The sequence below is a fragment of the Typopeltis vanoorti genome, chromosome 11, assembly GCF_054136105.1.
Source record: "Typopeltis vanoorti isolate ZY-2024b chromosome 11, IOZ_Tvanoo_1.0, whole genome shotgun sequence".
In the NCBI taxonomy this organism is placed as follows: Eukaryota; Metazoa; Arthropoda; class Arachnida; order Uropygi; family Thelyphonidae; genus Typopeltis; species Typopeltis vanoorti.
Window position 1 is genome coordinate 80,446,278 of NC_143559.1, and position 22,121 is coordinate 80,468,398.

At 38.5% G+C, this 22,121-nt stretch overlaps 1 protein-coding gene across 2 annotated transcripts in view; it reads left to right on the forward strand.

Moving 5' to 3' along the window:
• The window catches only part of LOC150101779 (dipeptidyl peptidase 4-like), a 576,437-nt gene that overhangs the window by 498,641 nt on the left and 55,675 nt on the right, over positions 1-22,121 (forward strand). The window lies entirely within an intron of this gene.

A 22,121-nucleotide genomic window follows, 5' to 3' on the forward strand; every position in this document is an offset into this window, starting at 1 on the left:
CGAGTCGCCATACAACACTCTTTCCTTCATTTCAGAAACTCTCCCACTCTTATGCTGTTTATTTATATTAGCTGAATCACTCTGGAAAGAGTTTTGCAGGTGCTCTAATTGTCGCTGCGCATTTTGTATCACTGCGCGCAACCTAGCGATCTCACTTCCTACAAATAATTCCTCATTTTTTTTATCATTCAAACCATTTTCTCTCTCTGTGTAGTTGCTTTCACTCTTTCTTTGATCACCGCTCTCATTGCCATCTTGTACATCGCAATTCCCTATCAAGCCACTATTTTCACTCACATTCTGGCTTTCTTCAACCATAACTATCTCACAACCTGACACATACTTCAACTCCTCACTTTGCTTACACTTTCTGCACATTCTCCCACCACTATCACTTTCAATCCAAACTCCAGCCTCATTCGGGAATGGCGTCGTATTTTTGGACGCCATTATCTTGCGTCACATTGGCACCATATTCAAATCTATGAAATGTATCATTAAATTCTAAATTAAATAATGGAATTCACACCAAAATCACACAGACACAACAAGCTACCAAAATTAGACAATATTACGTTATGATTTTAACCTAATTTCTAATTTTCACTCAAAATTATACTTAGCTTTCGGGAGCTCTCTGAAAACACGCCCCTATGTGGGTGTTATCCCTTAAACTCCTGTCCCCCCCCCCCATATACTTCTTTTTTTCTTAGTGCTATGTTTCTCTTTTTAAGATAATTCAGTAAACTAGTTACAGCTGAAATTCGAAATGAGCAGAAACAACAAAAGAAATACATCAAGAGAGATATTAGGATACTTGAAAGGCTAAGTAATGTGAGGCATACAAGGATAGAAGTGAGAGAAAATTATAGGAATGAAAGAAAGAGAGCCAGGGAAGGGGGGGGGGAATTAGAAGTCAAGAGAGCACAGGAGCAAGGGATGGAGAGATGAAAGAAAGGCAGATGAGTGAAAGCACATGGAGAGAGAGAGTGTGTCAGAGAAAGAGAGCAATGTAAGTGGGTGGGAATGAATTGAGCTGTGAGGAGTGTAATGTATGGAGATTTGATGATTTGCATTTTGCCTAGAAGAGAATATTAGAGGAGTATCTTCCTGCAGAAATAATAATGAGTGTAATGGAAATGAAGTGAGGTGAAGTTAAATGAATTTATAGTAATGGTTAGTGCAAATGACTGGAAGAGTAGTGTGATCATTAGGTGGCAAGAGATTTGAGGATAGTTTGAGATTGTGCTGTAGAAGAGTGTTAGGGAAAATACTGAGTGTATTGCTCTGATTAATAATACGGAGCTGAGGAGACAGACAGCAATAATGAATGATATGAATTTTCTTAAAGAGATGTCTGGAGTATGATGAATACTTGTAGTGTATTTGTTAATAGAAAAGAGCAAAAAAGTAGGCATGAAATGTGTTGCATCTGAACATGGATCATTGTAAGCTTATGGACAGATTATTATGGTCTAAGCAGAATACCGATGATGCACTAACATTTCTCTATATAAATGCCTGGAATATTAGGAATAAAGGTAGTAATGAAATGGCGACACTGATATCCTCAGTTTGTCAGAAGATTATTGGAATCAGAAGTGATGTCATGTCCTGAAGGAATAGAGGCAGAAGAATATAACATATTTTGGCAGGAAGAAGGATAAACAGGAATAATGGAATGTTGCTTATGATAGATGACGAGCTGTGTCCTCTCAGAGTAAAGAATTTGGAAGGAAATAGTACTGATAATTTTGGAGGTTATGATGTGATGTAAAGGTGGGTAGGACAGGATATATAGGGGGCTATATATCCTTGCTATAGGCCAGGGAAGAACAACATAAAGGATGAAGAATAGGAAATGTTTAGGTAAATTAGTTTGGCAAGTGCAAAGCAAAGGATTGTTATGGGTGATTTTAGCTATAGCAGCAACAAATCAAGATTTATGGATTTAGTCCTACCATCAGAAGATTGAATTGTAACTGAAATGTCATCCTTACCCAAGGTTAGTGAGAATGGCCTTGTAGTCTTAGAAAAATAATAGACATAAAGAGTACAGTAATATCTTGGATAGCATGTTAATAGGTGCCAAAATGTTCCATGCTGCACTGTATAAAACATTATTATAATGTGTTACAAACAATTATGGTATTGGTGGGGGGGGGAGCTCACCAGAAACACTAATTAATGCACATAGAAAAATTAAAACAGGATTAAAATAAAATGAAAAAATAGTAAAGTTTTTATTGTTATTAATTGAAACAAGTTTTTATTTGGAAAAAATGTATTTAAACAATGTAATCTGCATAGGATTTTTTTTTTTTTCATTTTCTCTGTATGCATATTCTTTTTAATTTCGAATAGCAGGTTGCAACACTTTCCACACTTTAAATGCTTTGTTCAATGTTAGGATCAGTGTCTATAAGAAAATCGGAAGCACCATCTAGTTTTCCGATAAAACTCAAAAGTTCATTTAATGGAAATTCTTTTTGTAGGCACTTAAGCAACAGTTTCATCTCATTGGTCTTCCTCATCTTGATATAAATGTTGTTGATCCATCTTCATGAGGGTTTCAACATCTAGTCATATGAATGTGTCAGTACATTCGTACCCATTGTCAAAATCCAAAGTTTCAAATCCACGATCTTTCCCAATCTGCGCAGTGTCTTCAGAAACAGTTTACTGATGACACTTTCATTTCCACAATGTAGCAAAACATTTTGCCACACAGGCAATATGTTTAACTTCAAATCATAATTCTCCAGTGCTTTCAACAGCATTTCTGATATTCAAAGTTATGATTCCATCTCCTATTGGGCCTTTTATGGATTGAGAAAAAAGTTCATCTCGAGTAATAGATGTTAAATGTAGCAATTACACTCTAATCAACTGGCTGCAATAACAGTGTGTTGGGTGGCAGAAAGATGATTTTAGCAGTTTCATGCAAGTCAAATTAGTGGTAGGATGACTTACTGAAAAAAAAAAAAAACTTAATCACATCATTATCTTTATAGCAACACTTGACTGAGGAATAAAATTAAGTTGTAAACCATTTTTCAACATTTGTCTTTATCTCCATTTTCTTTGCTGTTTTCTTTTACTGTTTTATAGAGACGTGTTGCTTTAGCTTGAATTATCATCTAACTTAATGGAATTTTTTAGTGGTTGCAGTCATCAATCCATATTATCCATTACTTACTGATAACTTTTGTCATATAAGATGATGTGGCTATTCCATCTTTTTTTTTTATTTGATCTTTCATCTTAATTAGAGTTCATACTGATGACTCCTTCATCCCATGCTATTCTAGTGCTCCTCCTTCATGATGATTTATAATTTCAAGTTTTTGTTCTAGGGTTAACCATTTACGTTTCTTAGGTTCACAAGCTTTGTTGTTTCCTCTTCCCACTCATAACTGCATATAAAAGGGTACTCATATGTAATTAAAAAATAATGTAGAGTGACTAAGACTTTGCTGCACCAAAACTGAAATAATACTAAAGTGTCTGCCAATACAGCTGTTACTGTGGTATGTTAAATCACTACAGAACTGTATATAACTGAAAATGTACATATCATTTTCATCATTTGGCCCGTCTCCACCAAGCAGCTAGAAGAATTTATTATTATTATTACTATTATTATTATTCAGGCCTCCATGGAGTCAAAAGAATCATCGTGGTAGGTCCTTCCTAGGAAACACAGTCTATCATACCATTCCTTAAATGCATTGACCATTCTCGCTCTCACTACTCCATCAGACAATGCATTCCATGGTTCAACCACCATCCATGCAAAGAAACCCCTCCTCACCCTCTTTCTCACAGTTTCCTTTTGTAACTTCCAGGAATGGCCCCCTTGTCATGACTTCTTCCCACTGTTCAACCAAGCGAAAGAACTCCCCAGTGTCAACACTGTAACCACTTCTCAACAGTTTAAAAGTCTCAATCATATCACCCCTCCTTTTTCTATCCACCAAACTCTACAATCCACACTCTGTCAGCTGATCCTCATAACTAACATTGAACAGTCCTGAAACCATCTTTGTTATCCGCTCTGTACCCTTTCCACAGTAAATTTATCCCCTTCAAATCCTGGGGACCAGATCTGAGAACGATAGTCTAAGTGTGGTCTGATCAGAGTCTTATACAATGGAATAATAACCATTTTATCTCTGCAGGTCAGTGTCCTTCTCATTATTGTAGCAATCCTCGTTACATTCACTACCTTTGCAATATGTCCCCTAAATTTCAGGTTTCTATCAATCATCAAATCCAGATCTCTTGTCTCTCCTACTTTCTCAAGTTTAACTCCTCCCATAGAGTATGCAGTGTCCCATCGATGTGTCCCAAACCTCAAGACCTTATATTTTGTTGCATTAAACTGACACCCCAATTCATTTGCCCATCTATCTAGCTTATTCAAATCCTCTTGCAAGGCTACCATATCTGCACTATTACTAATAACCCTTCCAAGCTTCGTATCATCTGCAAACAACCGAATATCCCTTTGCAATCCACTGACGTCATTGATATAAAGGTTAAACAATATAGGTCCGAGTACTGATCCCTGTGGAACCCCACTTGTAACCTTCTGCCTCTTTGATATTGCTCCACCATACACAACTCTCTGATACCTATCGGACATCCAATCCTGAATTCAATTGATCAATCTGACATCCAGATCCATGTGCTGCAACTTGAATATCAGCTTATCATGTGGCACCCTGTCAAATGTCTTCGCTAAGTCTAAGAAAATGGCAGTATATGCCTTTCCCTCATTTAAGCCTCTTGTAACTTTATCATAAAAGGCTAGCATATTGCTAAAACAAGAGCACCCCTTCACAAATCCATGCTGACTCTCACTGATAAAATTACCCTCATCTGCCCAATGCTGTAAATGGTCCCTCACTAGTTTCTCCAAGATTTTATTAACTACTGATGACACACAAATTGGCCTATAATTAGACACTTCCAGTCTGCTACCACCCTTATGCAATGGCACTATCTTACCTTCGTCCATTTCATGGGCACCTTTCCTGCAGCCAGACTTTCATTGAAAAGCCAGGTCAAAGGCACTGTCAGTTCCCTAGCACATTCTCTCAGAACTCATGGTGAAATACCATCCAGTCCCACAGCTTTACTGACATCCAGAGCACTCAGTATTTGAAAAACACACTCTCCTCCTGTACCTTGAACCTGCTCTATCCCTCTAGTATTGAAATTGACTCTTCAGGATGAAATACTTCAATTAAGTGTTCATTGAACAATTCCACTATGTCCTCTGCATCAGTCACTCTATTCTCATTTTTATCCCACAATATCATTCTTCCACAGTCATTTCTCCTCCTATTGGCCACATAGCTAAAAAAATTCTGTAGGATTTTCCTTGTATCTAAGGGCAATATTTTCTCATATAACAGTTTCACCTTCCTTACCATACTGGTCACTCTTCTAGCCTGTGTCTTGTATTCTTCATGCATCTTCTCTTCACCTGTCTCGTTATATCTCTTCCATAGCCTCTTTTTCGCATGTAGCTCCTGTTTAATATTGTTTGTCATCCACTTTACTCCAAATTGTGTCCTCCTCTTCACTCGTGGAATACAGCTTACCATTGCTGCTAACAAATATTCCTTCACAATTTCCCAAGCACTAATGATATCCCGGCCTTCCAATTCCTCCCTCCATGAAACTTCCCCAAGTTAACATCTAAGACTATTATAATCACCTGCTTTTATAATTCCACATATGTTCCCGTCTCTTTGATACTCCTGCAGTATATTCATTTTCTAAGTCAAAACCATATGGTCACTCTCTCCAACTGGTGGGAGAGATGTCATCTCAGTTATTATCAGCTCTTCTGATGCTATAACCAAATCCAAAACTCTCGAACCTCTTGTTCTCTCTGTTACATGTTGCCTAAGACATTTGTCCCTCAAGAATTCTAGAAATTCCATTCCCTTATTGTTACATGCATCTTTCTTTCCCCAATCTGTACTGCTGTAGTTAAAATCTCCCATAACAATAATTCTTCTTGCACTTGCCACGCTCAACTGTCTCAACATCTCCTGGTCCCCACCCTCTGTACTCCTTGGACTGTAGCAACACCCAACTAAACATCCTGTCTTGTCCTCCTCCACCTCACACCATATGCTTTCAAAATCATTAGTGTCACAGCCTTCCAAAGCCTCCACTCTTAGAGGACATAGGTCATCACTTATCATCAGCAGTACTCCACCACCACGCTTTCCCTTCCTATCCTGCCGAAAAATGCTGTACCCAGCGACTTCTATTCCTGTTATTATATCCTCTTCTGTCAACCACGTCTCTGTGATCCCAATAATCTTTGGCGAGGCAGATGCTATGAGTGCCACCATTTCCTCTCCCTTATTCCAGATACTCCTGGCATTAGTATAAAGCATATAAATTCCATTGTTTCTATACCCAGCATTATCCCCCTCTAGACTCCACTGAGCTCAGTGTTACCTGATGTCGTCGTCCCCCTTCTCCCAAGTACCCATTCCCACAAGAGGCCACCCCTGCTACCATCCTTCCTGCGACACACTGACTCGTTCAGAACAGCAATCTCTCCAAATGCCTATTTCCTTCCTCATTTAAATATAAGAAGTCTCTCGCATACAATTTCTCTCTGTCCTCAAATGCACTCCAAGCATCCACATATTCCAGTCCTCTCTTGTCACACATTCTAGCTATTATGTCCTTCAATATTGCTGCTCTGCTCAGCTTGACATTATCATACCTAGGCAACACATACACACTATCTTTCCTCTCTGTGTCTTCTTTCGTACAACCTCGAGCAAGAATCTCATATCTCTCACTGCCCTATTTACACCACCACTCAAGTCATATGTTCCCACCATCACAGTCATCTCATCCACCCTTTCACCTCTCTTAATTGCCATAGCCACACTTTCTATCGTTCCTCCTGGCAAACACTCCTCATGCATCCTATCTTGAACACCATGGATCATTGAGTCCCCACACATTGCACCTCTTACCACCATATTCCTCGATTGTTCACATGCATCCCTCACTCTCTCTCTTGTAACAGTTTCTCTCTGTATCATAATAATAGTCACCCTCAAATGAAATTCACTTTTGAGTTGGAAATCAATAGGTCTTGGATATGCTCATAGGGGTGTCCTAGCAGAACAAATTCAGTTGCTTGATTTACAGGAAACTTACCTACACTATTCCTTTCAGAACCCCAACTGACAACCTCAACAGTCACTGTACACCACTTTCACTCACAAGAGTGGCAGTTGTGCATTCATGAGAAGTGACGTACGATGCCAGAGACCGTAAATCCTTGAATCCCCACTATTTGATCTGCTTTGGTTCAAAATTTCTCTACCAAATCAACCTGCCCTTTTCATATGCATCCTCTATCACTCACCAAACTCCATCAACTACTCTGACCTCTTCAACTTTCTCTCTCTCTCTCTAAAGCTCGACTTTCTGCAGTCTGAGTACCCAATAGTGAGGTCATCCTTCTTAGGGACTTCAATGTCCATAATTCATAATGGCTCCCCCTTCTCCAGTTTCACCAATCAAGCAAGCAGGGATGTTAAGGTGTTTGCCATCAGCAATGACCTATCTCAGATCATCAATCTTTCCACCAGAATACCAGACAGCCTCCTCCAGTTTGCCAACACACTTGACATCTTTCTCACAAGCTCCCCCTTCCTGGTATACTGTGGTTGTTAGCTCTCCTCTTGGAAACTTGGACCAACCTCATAAAAGTCTATTTTACTTCAGAACAACCTATACCCACCAGTTCACAGTCCTGTGCCCTTGGTACTACTTTGGAACTTCTGCCCACCCAGTTTTCCACCACTCTTACATTTAGATGGTACTGTAGTCACCTCACCAAAAGACAAGGCCAACTTACTTGCATCACTCTTCTCTTCCAATTCCTGCATTGATGCCCTGGACAAAGTTCCCTCCACTCCACAAAGAATGGCTCCCTTCATGTCTACCATAATCTTTTGACAAAAAGAAATATCCAAAGAGTCTTTAACAAGCTGTACACAAAGCATTTGGTTCTGATTGTATCCTACCTATTATGTTAAAAAATTGTGCTTCAGAACTAACACCTATCCTGTATCGTCTCTTCAATCTATCCTATTCAACTGGCATCTACTTGACAACATGGAAACAGGTCCACATCCAGCCCATCCCAAAGAAAGGTGATAAAAGTCAACCAACAAACTACTGTCAAATTGCTGTCACTTCTGTTCTCTCAAAAATTATGGAGAAGGTCAACAACAACCAACTTGAACCATCTAGAGACCCTAACTAATCAGTGACCATCAGTATGGATTCTACTACCTGCATATCTACAACTGATTTTCTTGCTTTCACCACTCACCTATGGACTCAGTCCATGGAGAAATTTGAAGAAAATCACATGGTTCCCCTGGACATTTTAAAGGCATCTGTTTGGCACAGGCCTACTCACCAAACTGCCATCCTATGGTATGCTTTCTCCACTCTGCAACTGGATTGCCAACTTTCTCACTGGTCATTCACTAAGTGTCATCATGGATGGTTTACTCTCCTCAGATTTCCTCACCAATGCAGGGGGTCCTTCAGGGTTCTGTTCTGTTCTTTCACCCACTCTCTTCCTCCTGTACATAAACGACCTGCTCTCACAGACTTCCAATCCTATCCATAGCTTTGCTGATGACAGTACACTCCATTCTTCCTTTTCATTCACCAAAGCTGTTAGTGCTCAAGTATTAGAATCCCCAAGATCTATCTACCTGGTTGTGGTAGATCTCAGATCTCCTAGCTATATTTCCAGTGGGGCAAGGACAACCTTGTAAATTTCAATGCTACCAAAACTCGGTTTTGTCTTATCTCTTGCAAGAAAGAGCATACATTCCTCTCCCTTACCTTCAGTAATACTGAGATATCCAAACATGATCAGATTTCTTTTCTTGGACTGACTTGCATCTCTGATCTTTCCTGGCACAACTATTTCAACTATAGCTTCTGCAGCTGCCAAAAAACTTTGTGTATTTTTTTACACAAGACACTACCACTTCACAGCTGCTAACTCTATACAAAGCCCAAATCCGCCCAGCCATGGAATATTGCTTCCATATTTGGGATGGTTCCAAAATCCTAATTAATGATTAATCCCATCCATTATAATCCTATAATGATTAATTAATAAAAAATTAATCCTAATCAGCTAATTAATGATCTCTCTCTCACACACAGATTCACTTCAATCCCTCTCTCATAGACATTCAATTTCTGCCTTGTGCCTCTTCTACAGATACTTTCATGGACAGTGCTCTGCTGAATTGGCCACTATTATTCCTCCAATTTCCTCTAAAATCATTAAAACAAGAGCCACTGTTAGCCAGCACCTTTTACAGTTCATCTCAAAACTCACCAAACTGGCTTCACTACCTCCTCTTTTATTCCATCTACTTCTGTCCTTTGGAACAGTCTTCCCCAAAGATTACAATCCTCAGCTGTTCAAGCAAAATGTGAATAGACTCCTCCTCTCTTTTATTCCTCTTACTCACACACAGCACTAAGTTAGCATGCTATAGATCTTGTGGCCTTTCGTGTATGGACCAGATATTAAAAAAATTAAAAAAAAGGATGATTGCATGCCAAATCTCATCACTACTCAGTATAAAAAACTGGTATATACAAGCCCTGAGACAGGGCATACAAAAGATCCATAAATATAAACAAAAGAGACTAAAAACTAGACTATCTCAGTTTCATCTTTCCAAAAAACGTCTATAACAGATCATTAATCAATAAAATCCTACATCAACCCTCTAGATAGCCAGATGAACATGAAAAACAAGATTTCAGAGCTCAGTAACTCTTCCACATATATGGTCAATCACATACAAGATTTCAAAATTACTATGGCAACAAAGTATAAAGGTTGCCTTCCATCCCCTCAACAAGATTGCCAATCTCCACAGGTCTCCAAAGCCTTCCTATCCACTACTTAAGAAGCCTGGCACCTATAAGATAAACTGTGCCCATGTGTTGTATTACATAGAACAGCCAGGCAGGTCAGGTGAGACATGCATGTCTGAACATTTTAAGAATGTGAAGCACAAGAAAAGCATAAATCCAGATTGACAGTATATACAAGGGATACCAAACATCAAGTAATGTGGCAACAAACTGAGATGATCACATAAATTACCATTTCTACTCATGAGCATTCAAAGAGTTGGCTGAAATGATGAAACATCCTCAAGCAATGCAATAAGAAAAGCTATGATTTTACATAGTCTGGACCTCACTCATTAAGCTACCAAAGCACGCAGATACCAGTAGCATTAAAATGCCAGCAACCATCAAATGTCCACATAGTGCATAAAAGCATTCCATTGTCCATTGGAATGTGGCCGCATTCCAATGGACAATTGAATATTCCCATAATGCAACATAAATGTACTGATCACAGATTACTGTGATCAGCACATTTATTCACTTCTTATCTCCTGATGATGTGACACATAGGAATGTCATGAAACTAGTTGAGTGTCTGTCTTAATAAATAAATTTGGTACCAATTGTTTCATCTGGTGAAAATACCAACAACACAGTTGAATTATATACACTTCATATAGAAGTTTAACATACTAAAAGTGATACACTAATTGAGGAAGATTGTCGATATGAGATTAGCAATGTAAACTTATTCATGTAGTACTGTCAATGTATCCTGTACATACACTTCTTGAGAGTACATATCAAGAAATTGATTTTTACAATGATGATAATGATCCTTGGTCTTAAAACAAGAAAAAAAAATGGGCCAGAGATTGCAAATAGTCAACAGATGCAGTCAGCAAACATCATATGTATGACTCATATTCTTAATTGCTCACTCATAATACTTAATGACCACAGTCACTTTGAAGTCCTGTCAGCCAACTAGTTTGCTACCTATTTCAATCATTCCACTAGCCAATGCATCTATTCCCATTTCCTTCTGAAAGGAACTTTATCGCATGTATTATTGTTATGCAGGCCCTCCATGGAGTCACAAAACTCCAGCAGACCATCTTAGACAACATAGTCTATGGAAGTTGGTTTCCACTTGATTAGGCTACGAATTATATATTTGGTTTAATCCTTTGTCCAGGTGTAAGCAAACAAAGTTCACACCTGAAGTAATTTCATGACTTGGGCAACTCGTGGCAAAGGTGGTATGATTTGACATCACTTGCCTTATTATGCCATAATGCAAACATGCATAATGCTATGCATTAAGGGAAGGGTCACTACCCAGACAGGTTTCGACCTTTATTGAAGTCTCATCAGTGGGAGCCAGACCCAGAGGTGATGATACCAAGGTGGAAGTAATGCAGAAGTCATATTTCCATATACGAGTTGCCAAAAGGAGGTGTCACATCTTATTATTAAAATTCTCTGGATTAGAGATAGTTGATGGAAATTGTTTTCCACTTGGTTATGCTACAAATTATATATTTGGTTTAATCCCAGTCCTGAAATTACTTCAGGTGCAAACTTCGTTTGCTTACACTTGGATAAAGGATTAAACCAAATATATAGATGTTTGGTTTGCTTACACTTGGATAAAGGATTAAACCAAATATATATGATTTGCATTAGGTCATTACTTATAGCAAATACTTCTGCTTTTCATCCTGCCTGTTCAGTAGCATTGGAAAAGGGAAGCCATTTGGAATTGTGGACATTGAGGTTGTCCAGGAAGATGAACTCCCTATTTGAATAGCTGGATTAAAGATGGTCAAGTTTCATGGAGAGGAATAAAGTGGTCCGATTGGTTATCAGAGTTTGGAGACTGATAAATGTAGCAAATGAATGTTACTAAATGGACAGGGAAAATTTGAGCGAGATAAGGTCAAAAGCAGAGGATTCTAAATTAACCTCTATCTGATATGCAATGTATGATCTTACAAGGCACAAGTGTCACCCTCGTGTTGAAAGAAATCGCGAGGTGTGTAGTTTGGGCATTGGAAGTGGACACCAGTGGATGCAGCTGCATTCTGGGTTTCTGTCAAGAGTAAGATATCTGGTCTGGAAGACTGCAATTGATGTTGAACATCATTTATGCTGCCCACAGATATTAGTAAAGTTGATATGAAAGTGAGTCTTTATTCATGAGATTCTAGCATGGTTTGTATATTGTGATGTGCCTTTTTTTGTTGGGATTAGTTTATGAGGAAGATTAATTAATTTTTGTCACAACTATCATTGTTTATAAGATTCGTCATAAGTTTATTCATGGTCAGACAGAAGGATACAGTGGGGGAGATGCAATGATAGGAAATGCTCTTCATCATGACATACATGCAGAGAGTGACTAGTTTCCATGCCATAACTTGGCCTTGACAGTGCCTCCCACATACCACTATTTGGACTCCCTCTCCAAGCACCTTGCAGAATATGTGACAGCAGGATGATGTGCCAGTTTGTCGGGAAACCTCCTGGCTAATTAGTGACACTTTCGGGCTTATCCACTAACTGGTGGCCTGCCTGTGATACCACCGTTCTAACTGATATGCCCTTAAAATGGAGGAGGTTGTAGGTCTCTAAATATGTTTGACAAGAACTTGAAGGGTATCATTCACACTGCATTGGAGAAGAAATGGGAGGAACAGAAACCAGAATCCCTACTCTCTGAAGACCAACCATTTCAGATCTGAAGATCTGAAATGGCATTTGCCATTTCAGATCTTCAGTAAGCTAAGTGGTGGAATTTCACTGGGATGATGAAGGTCATCTACCACCTAGTGGGTCTAGTTGGCATTTCTTCCTCCTCTTCCGACATCAGATTGTAGGTATTAGTGAGACCTGGCTATCAGAATCAGACATACTAACTGGTATCAAGTGTAAAGGGTACAGTATTTTCAGGAAGGATAAAGAAGAGGAGAGGAATGCTGCTAATGATATCGGATTACTTGAATTCAGTTAGAGTTGAGACCTATGATTGTGGTACTATCTATCTATCTCTCCCTTCCATCTGATTCAGATGGGTTGGGTCTCCTCCTAATGAGGAGTCACAGCAAAATAATGCAGCTGGCACACCACTCCTCTGCTGCATCCCTATTGGAGGTATTCATGACTGTAGTCTGTGTGTGTTCACGGGGCCGGTTTGCCTGCTTGTGGGATAAAAACACCCCAGCTAAACTGGGGAAAAACCCTACTGCTTGCACCCAAGATCGGCTAACTTAGCTATGGCTGAGGAAGGTCCTTGAGCTCCTCACGTCACCGATGGGAATCAAACCTAGGACACTCCTTCCCCAGGCATATGGTTGCAAAGCGCACAGCCACTGGGCTAACCGCGTGGACGATTGTAGTACTAGTAATGGTATTTCATGTGGCAGTGAGTTGAAGCCATCTGGTGTGAGGTGGAATCTAACAAGATCAATTACATAGTGGGGTGGATTGGTTGCTGGTGATGAATAGATGCATTGACAAATAGAAAAGATGAGCACAAAGAATAATCATAATGGGAGACTAATTATCCAAATATTGATTGGGTAGCAGTAGAATCTCATGAGAAGAATGAAAATGCATTTGTTGAGTTGTTGCAGGACAACTTCCTCAAGCAGCATGTGACAGAAGGAACTCAAGGTCAAAGAGTGTTAAATTTGATTATAGTGTCAGAGGGCGTTTGGTTAAAGATGTAACTATTCTGCTTCCCGTTGGTGACAGTGTTTATTCGGTACTCACTTGGGAAGTGACTAAGTTTATGAATGTTTCATTCAAAAAAGTTAAACGATGAACTACAAACCAGGAATTTATGACCAACTGAGGAGTATACTGAGTTCAGTGGAATGGAATCAGTTGCTGGATGGGAAGCATTTAAACAATACTTAAATAATGCGATATCAGAATGTGTCCCAAGAGTTCGAAGAATGAATAGGTTAAGAGTCAAATGGATGTGTAATTTTATTAAGCAAAAGATTCGTAAGAAAAGGATGATGTGGAAGGAATACCGTGTGCATAAGGATGATGTCCGTTATGAAAATTATAAGCAGGCCACTTCAGATCTTCAGTAATCTGGGTGGTGGGATTTCACTGGGGTGATGGTCATCTACCACCTAGACCCACTAGATGGCCTTGTTGGCATTATTATTATTACCTAAGACCCCCATGGAGTCAAAGACTCATCTGGGAGGTCCTTTTATCATACACACAGTTCATCATACCGTGCTTTCTTCTTCCTCTTCTTTCATTTCATATGCTTCTGATCTTTGAAACAGTCCATCCTCCTCTCTGTTTTCTCCAAAGAAACAGATCAAAAGATTCTTTCTGTCTCTTGAATAGTCACAACTACTGTACAGAAAGCAAAGTCTGAGTATGAAAAGAAACTGGCTCTGCATGCTAAAGACAACCCACAAGAATTCTATTGATATGCTGCAAGTAAAAGAAACAATGAATATGAAAGAATAACTCTTCTAAATGCAGATGGCATGAGAGTAACATGCAAAAGAGGTTGTTCAACTAATGAGTGCCCATTTTGTTAAAAGCTATCAACCTGGTGTATGCAACATTGAGTTCACTGCTACCTCTTCAGTGGATGAAGAAACTCAGGTGTATGAAGACAGGTGTATTAGAGCTGTTTCACAAATTGAATAAGAATTCAGCAATAGGGACTGATGGAATATCAGCATGTGTGCTAAAAGAGTGTTCAGCTGAACTGGCTATTCCTTTGACCAGGCTTTTTAATATGAGTCTCAGAATAGAGAAGATTCTGCAGGAATGGAAAGAATGCGTGGTAATTCCATTGCATAAGGGTGGTGCAAAGACTATCTATCCAACTATTGACCAATTATATCTCAGGAGTGGTGGTGAAGATTTTGGAAAACTTGGTTAGGGGCTCACATTCAGAAATGGGTTGACAGTGAATCTCTATTTTGCAATGATGAGCAACATGAGTTTACTAAGGGAGGGTCATGTTTTAGGAACTTGCTCACATTCTGTAACAATGTTATCATTGAACTAAACAAGAGGAATGGATACACTATGATACTTTTGGATTTTGCTGAGGCTTTTGACAGATTACAGCATGGTAGACTGTTGCATAAATTGGAGAATATGGGTTTGGATTATAGGATATTAGCATGGATAAGAGGATGGCTGACTGAAAATATCAAAAAGTGGTATACAGAGGATGTGAATCCACAAGATTTAAAGTAACTAGTGGTGTACCTCAAGGATCAGTGTTTGGTACACTGTTATTCAATCTATACATTAATGATATTGGGAAGGATTTGACAAGTGACATACAGCTATTTGCTGATGATGTAAAGATAGGTAGAGTAACAAGAATGCTGCTGATATGCATTACTTGCAGAATAATTTGAATAGGTTGGAATTGTGGGCATGGAAAAATGGATGTCAGTAAATGTAAAGTCATTACTTTGGAGAAACTGATGTGGCTACGGATCTTGGCGTATTAGTAGATAGGAAATTGAAGTTCAGGGACCATGTAGCAAAGATTGCAAATATGTCTAATCTTTAAAGGTACCTGTGGCATGACTATATCCTGTCCTGTCTATCAGTGGTCCTAACAGGCACTTAAGCACCCATGATCTTTCGGACTTTGCTGCATCTGTAACTCGAGAATAAAGTGGTTAGCCATATGCCTCCTGGTGTGTCCTACGTCTGTAGATGTGTGTTCACACAGCCAGTTTGCCTGTGCTTGGGGGATGAAAAACCCAAGTTCCCAGGTGAAACCCCCCAACCTCTGTATGAGACCAGCTAATTCACCTTTTGTCGAAAGAGACCAGATAATAATAAAAATAATAATAATTATTATTATTATTAAGAGAGACCTCCAGAGAGTCAGACTCGTCGAAGGAGGCCACATACTACACACACACCAGCTATCATACTTATTCTTGAATTCATTCACACTGCTTGCACTCGCAACATCCAATGGCAATCCATTCCAATCACACACCACCCCCTGAGAGAAAAATCTAGCCCTCACACCCTTCTTGGCAGCCTTCATTCTCAGCTTCCAAGGATGCCCTCTCGTCCTTTCCCCACCCTCCATAAATTGAAAAATTCCATCAATTGAAATCCTATATGACCCTTTCAGAAGTTTGTAAGTCTCATTCATATCACCCCTCTTTCTCCTGTTTGCTGGTGTCTGCAGTCTACAAATTCTCATTCTGTCTTCATAATCAGTATTCCACAATCCTGATATCATTTTTAACACTCTCCTTTGTACTCTCTCCAATATATCAGCATCACAATGAAAACCAGGAGACCATGTAGCAAACAATATATATAAACAATAAATTACATGATAACCACAGTAATTAACTTTAATGAAATGAAAGTACAGATATTTCGCGATGAAAATAACATACATCATCAGTGCATGGAAACAAGCAAATCAAAGAAACGGGAATACAAGGTACATACAGCAGTCGGTGGTTTACCAATTAAAAACTGTTTGCTGTGTGCTAGAAATTAATATTAATAAATGATAATATTAAAAATATTATTAAAAACTATTTTTAATGGTTACATAAGATAAGAATCTCTCAAACTTTTGGGGGGGAGAGAGAGAGAGACAATTGTTCCGATTCACATTTGGCCAATGTAAAAAGGCTTTGCAACTTTCTTTGAAAAGGAGTTCATAGTTAAACCTTCTTCTATAGAGAAGACGAGCTTCATCCCACTGGATGCTGTATTTAGCGTGAATACTATGTTGAAGAACATAGTATATCTGTCTGCAGTCTGTTCTTCAATAGACTACAGGGTTCCAATCCTTTATATTTCTGGCATCTCTGAACTGATTGGTAAAATTTTGAAGAAATATCATCTCATTCCCATATATTTTCCTATCATCAAAATTTCTCATCTTGCCATCTACAAAAGACAAACTGTCATCTCAACTGTATCATTAGTTGGTGTTTACCAGATACCTTGCGAATATAATCTAACATACTTTGGACAGACAGGCCGTTCTCTGGAAAAAAGAATTGATGAACATCAGTATTATATTGAATACATGAAACCTCAAAAGTCTGGTCTGGCACAACATAGTATTGACTCTAAACACAGTATCCAGTGGGATGAAGCTCATCTTCTCCATAGAAGCAGGTTTAAATATGAATGCCTTTCCAAAGAAAGTTGCGAAGCCTTTTTACGTTGGCCAAATGTGAATCAAAATGATTGTCTCTCTCTCTCCCAAAAGTTTGGGAGAATTTTATTTTATGTAACCATCAAAAACAGTTTTAAATAATATTTTTAATAATATTATTTATTAATATTAATTTCTAGTTTTTAATTGGTTAACCACTGACTGCTGTATGTATCTTGTATTCCAGTTTCTTTGATTTGCTTGTTTCTACACACTGATGATGTACTGTTATTTTCAGTACAAAATATCTGTACTTTCATTTTATTAAAGTTAATTATTGTGGTTATTGTGTAATTTATATGGCTTTTCTAACATCTCAATGGCTCTATTGCATCATTCCCCACAGAAAAAGCTAATCTCCTGGTTTCACACTTTGTATCCAATGCATGCATAACTGACAATGGCAAATCCCCCTTCCCCAGTCATCCCAATTACCTAACATACAATGCCCCCTATATCCTTTTAACACAAAAAAGTCTCCTGGCCCTGATGGCATTCCTCCAATTATCTTGAAAGTCTGCACACCAGAACTGATTCCTATCCTATACTGCCTGTACATATTCTCTTACTCCACTGGGATATATCCCAAAGCATGGAAATTGGCCTATATTTTCAACCCATTCGTAAGAAGGGTGACAAATCACTGCCATCTGACTACCACCTCAGTCCTATCCAGGGGCATGCCAGTAGCGTCTGGCGCCTGCGTGCAAAACTTTAGTTGGTGCCCCTATACCCTTCCCCCCAATAAAAAAACACTTTATAAAAATGTAATTTTAATATTTGATGCCAATAAAGTGACTATTTCATTTTGAATTTTATCTCCTAAATAGAAGGGCATATTTTTAAAGTCAGGATCATTAGATACACGTCACATGTTCCGATATAAAAGGATCAAACTTTTCTAACATCTCAATGCATTTTAAAAAATTGCCATTGTTTATTACTTTTACCATGAAGAGCTAGATTTTGTTTGCCTAAAAACTGTACTACAAAAATTATTCTTTTTATAACTTCATACCAACGTTTCCTTTCATTATCTAAAACTGTTTGTTGCAAATGATCAATTCTATTTTTTAAGGATGTAATTAATTCTGTCCATTTTTTTTATTGTTCAAATGATTTAAATTTTTCTCATGACGATTCAGGTACATTGCAAGATGTTGTCTATATTCTGCTGATAGCAGCAGAATATAGAATAAAGTTAAAAACTGCAGCAGATTTTCTTATATATGTTTAGAGCAAATGCGAGTGTGAACAAGATTAAACAAATTCAAACGCACGTCATGCTATAAACAGTAAACTCACTCAAGTTCAAGTTTTTACTTGTTTATGCTAAATTCCTTGTTAGAACTAGACTCAGAATAAAATAAGATCTTAAGGAATAATAACAAATAAGTGATTATAAGTAATTTGTTTAAGACAAATCTATAAAATATAATTAAAATTTAAACAAAAATGTAATTTATTTTGATATAATTAATGAATAATATTTTTTTTAAGTATTTCCTCCTTGCCTGAAATCTTTGGTGCCTTTACTATCCTGGTGCCTGGGTGCGTTGCACACATTGTTGGCATGCCCCTGGTCCTATCTAAAGTAATGGAGAAAACCATCAATTCTCATCTCCTACACTACCTTGAGGTCACCCAGCTATTAAGCGACCACCAGTACGGATTCCATCACTGCCGATCAACAGGAGATCTACTCTCATATATCACTCCCATCTCTGGACAAATGCCATGGAGAAATTTGGTGAATCTTAAGTGGTTGCACTTGATTTCTCCAAAGCTTTTGACCAAATCTGGCACAAAGACTTACTAAGCAAACTCCTATCATATGGACTGTCTCAGGACTTCTGCAGTTGGATTGCCAGGTTTCTGTCTGGATGCACGCTATGTGTGATAGTAGACAGTTCCCTATCCTCTCACCATCCAACTAATGCTGGGGATTCCACGAGGTTCTGTTCTCTCACCAACCCTCTTCCTTCTGTATATCATTGACCTACTTCATTTGACTTTCAACCCAGTACACAGTTGTGCAGATAACAGTACACTGCATTCTTTCCTTTCATTTGACAAACCTTACTCTACACAACTCACTTCAACCTACAGAACATCCACCACCACCACTGTCCTCAATTCTGATCTCCAAACCATCCTCCAATGGGGCTCAGATAACCTCGTCAACTTCAATGGTAAAACTCAGTTCTGTCTTATTATAATTATTATTATTTGACACCTCCAGGGAGTCCAAGGACTCATCGAGGGAGGGCACCTACTCTACAACTCTGTCTCCACCATTCAATCACCAACTGACTGCACCAATGGCATCTGCTGCTGACCACCACTGGTATTTCCACAGACAGTCACAACCATCCATGCCCACGGCGGGATTCGAACCCGCAGCCTTTTGACTGGAGAGCGGATATGCTATCTACTCGACCAACCAGGCTGGCAATCTCACAAAAAAGAACCATTTTCCCCCAGTATTATTTTTATAACATTCAAATTTCCAGACAAGATGAGCTTTCTGTTCTTGGAATTACCCTGACATCAGGCCTCTCCTGGCATAAACACATCACAGCCATTGCATCTTCAGATTCCAAAAAACTAGGATTTCTCTTTTGTTCAAGACTTTACTTCACCTCCCAAAGAGCTGTTAACCTTATACAAATCACAAATCAACCCAGCTATCAAATACTGTTCTCACATTTGGAGTGAGGCTCCTAAAAGCTCCCTCAAAATGCTTGACTCAATACAGAGGAGAGCAGTTAGGTTGACAAATGACTTATCGCTTACCAACTCGCTCACCTGACTTTCACATAGATGTCTGGTCTCTGCAATTTTCCATGGCAAATGTTCATCTGAAATAGTATCAATAATTCCCCCATTCAGTACTAAGCCCATTGGAACACATACAGCTGCCATCCAACATCCTTTCATGGCATACCTTGAAACCCACAGAACAAGTTTCTTTTCCTCCTCCTTCATTCCTGCTACTGTTGTACTGTGGAATAGTCTTCCCCTGATGTATTTCCCAAGGAATACAATATATAGACTTTTAAATCAAATGTAAACAAGTTTCTCCTTTCCCAACCCACTACCCATATATAGTAATAATGTACTATAGGTTGATCAACCAACCACTCATGTATGGCCCCCCCCCCACAAAAAAATTTTTAAAAAAAAGATAATTATAATGCTGAAACAAAAAATTCACATGGTAAAGATAAGGATATCTCATTTTGCCTCTTTACAAGGCCTTGATAAGACCTCACTTGGGCTATTGTGTGCAGGTCTGGTCTTGTGGTTTCCATTGTGATTCTGATATAGTGGAAAGAGTGTAAAGTAGAGTGTTAAAAATGATATAAGAATTGTGGAAAACTGATTATGAAGACAGATTGAAAATTTGTAAACTCTAGTTACTAACAAACAGGAGAAAGAGGGGTGATATGATTGAGACTTACAAACTTCTGAAATGGTCACGCACAGGATTTCAGTTGATGAAATTTTTCAATTTATGAAGGGTGAGAAAAGGATGAGAGGACATCCTTGGAAGCTGAAAATGAATGCTGCTAAGAAGGGGGTGAGGCCTTGATTTTTCTCTCATAGGGTGGTGTCTGATTGGAATGGATTGGATGTTGTGAGTGCAAGCAGTGTGAATGAATTCAAGGATAAGTATGATAGCTGGTGTGTGTGTGTGTAGTATGTGGCCTTCCTCAATGAGTCCCTGACTCTCTGGAGGTCTCTCTTATCAATAATAATAATAACATATAATAAACTGACAACCCAGTAGGTACATATTCCACAGTATATATTAAAAAATAAAAAAAATTCCTTATCTGGATAAAGGTTTCCACATTATAGTTTCTCAGTATCTTGCTCCCCCCCCCATAATTCATAACTACAGTATTAGGATTGTTTTACCACAGTAAATTTTATCCTTATTATACAGAGTGTCCCTTAATTCTTAGTGCAGTCTTAGACCTATTATTTTAAACTTTAATAGGTCCAATATTATCTGTAACTATAAGTTACAGATTTATAGTCTATAATAGACTAAAGAGTATGTAATTAAGGTTTATCTAGAATGTTTCTTATTTGTGCTCAACATGACTGCCATCTTGTGCAATGCATGTAACTAGGCGATTTTCGAAGTTCTGAAAACTTTTAGTAGTTGCTGAGCAGCGACTGTATTGATTGCGCTTATAATTTTAGTCTTAATGTCATCAAAAGAAGCAGGTTTTGAAGCATACATGACTGTTTTGATGTGATCTCATAAGAAAAAGTCTGACCGAGGCAGCCTCGCAAGAGCACCTCCTCTACTGCTCCACCTGTCTGTGAAAGTGTCATCCAGAAGAAACTTGCCTACCTGTGTCACATAATGACAGGATGCCCAATCCTGTTGGAAAATGGCTTTATTCATAAGGTTTAATCTCTTTAATTCAGGAATAAAAAAATTCTGAAGCATTCCTAAATAAGATTCATCCTTGACGGTGGCTCATCGAAAATCCGAGAATGCAACACCTCCTAACCACACATTAACTTTTGGTAAGTCTCTTTTGTGTTACACATCCTGAGTTTATTCTGTACCCTAAATGTGGCAATTGTGACAGTTAACTTTCCCACTTATGTGGAATGTTGCTTCATCTGAAAAAGTCAACATGTCAATAACAATCTGTGTCATTTTCCATTTGTGTCTTCGTTGGGTTGACAGAAATCCAACCTGGCATTTGAACAGTTGTAATTTTGTAAGCATGTTTATGGAGTTGTCTGGTTAGAATTCTGTGCAGTGTGGTTTTTGGTACATTTAACTCAGCAGCAGCACATTGCGCTGATTTCTTGGGACTCTTATCAAATGCCTTTTTGATTTCAATCACATTTGCTTCCCTTGATGAACGCTTTCCTGATATGGGTTTGTCATGAACTGACCCAGTTTCTTTGAATTTTTTCATCC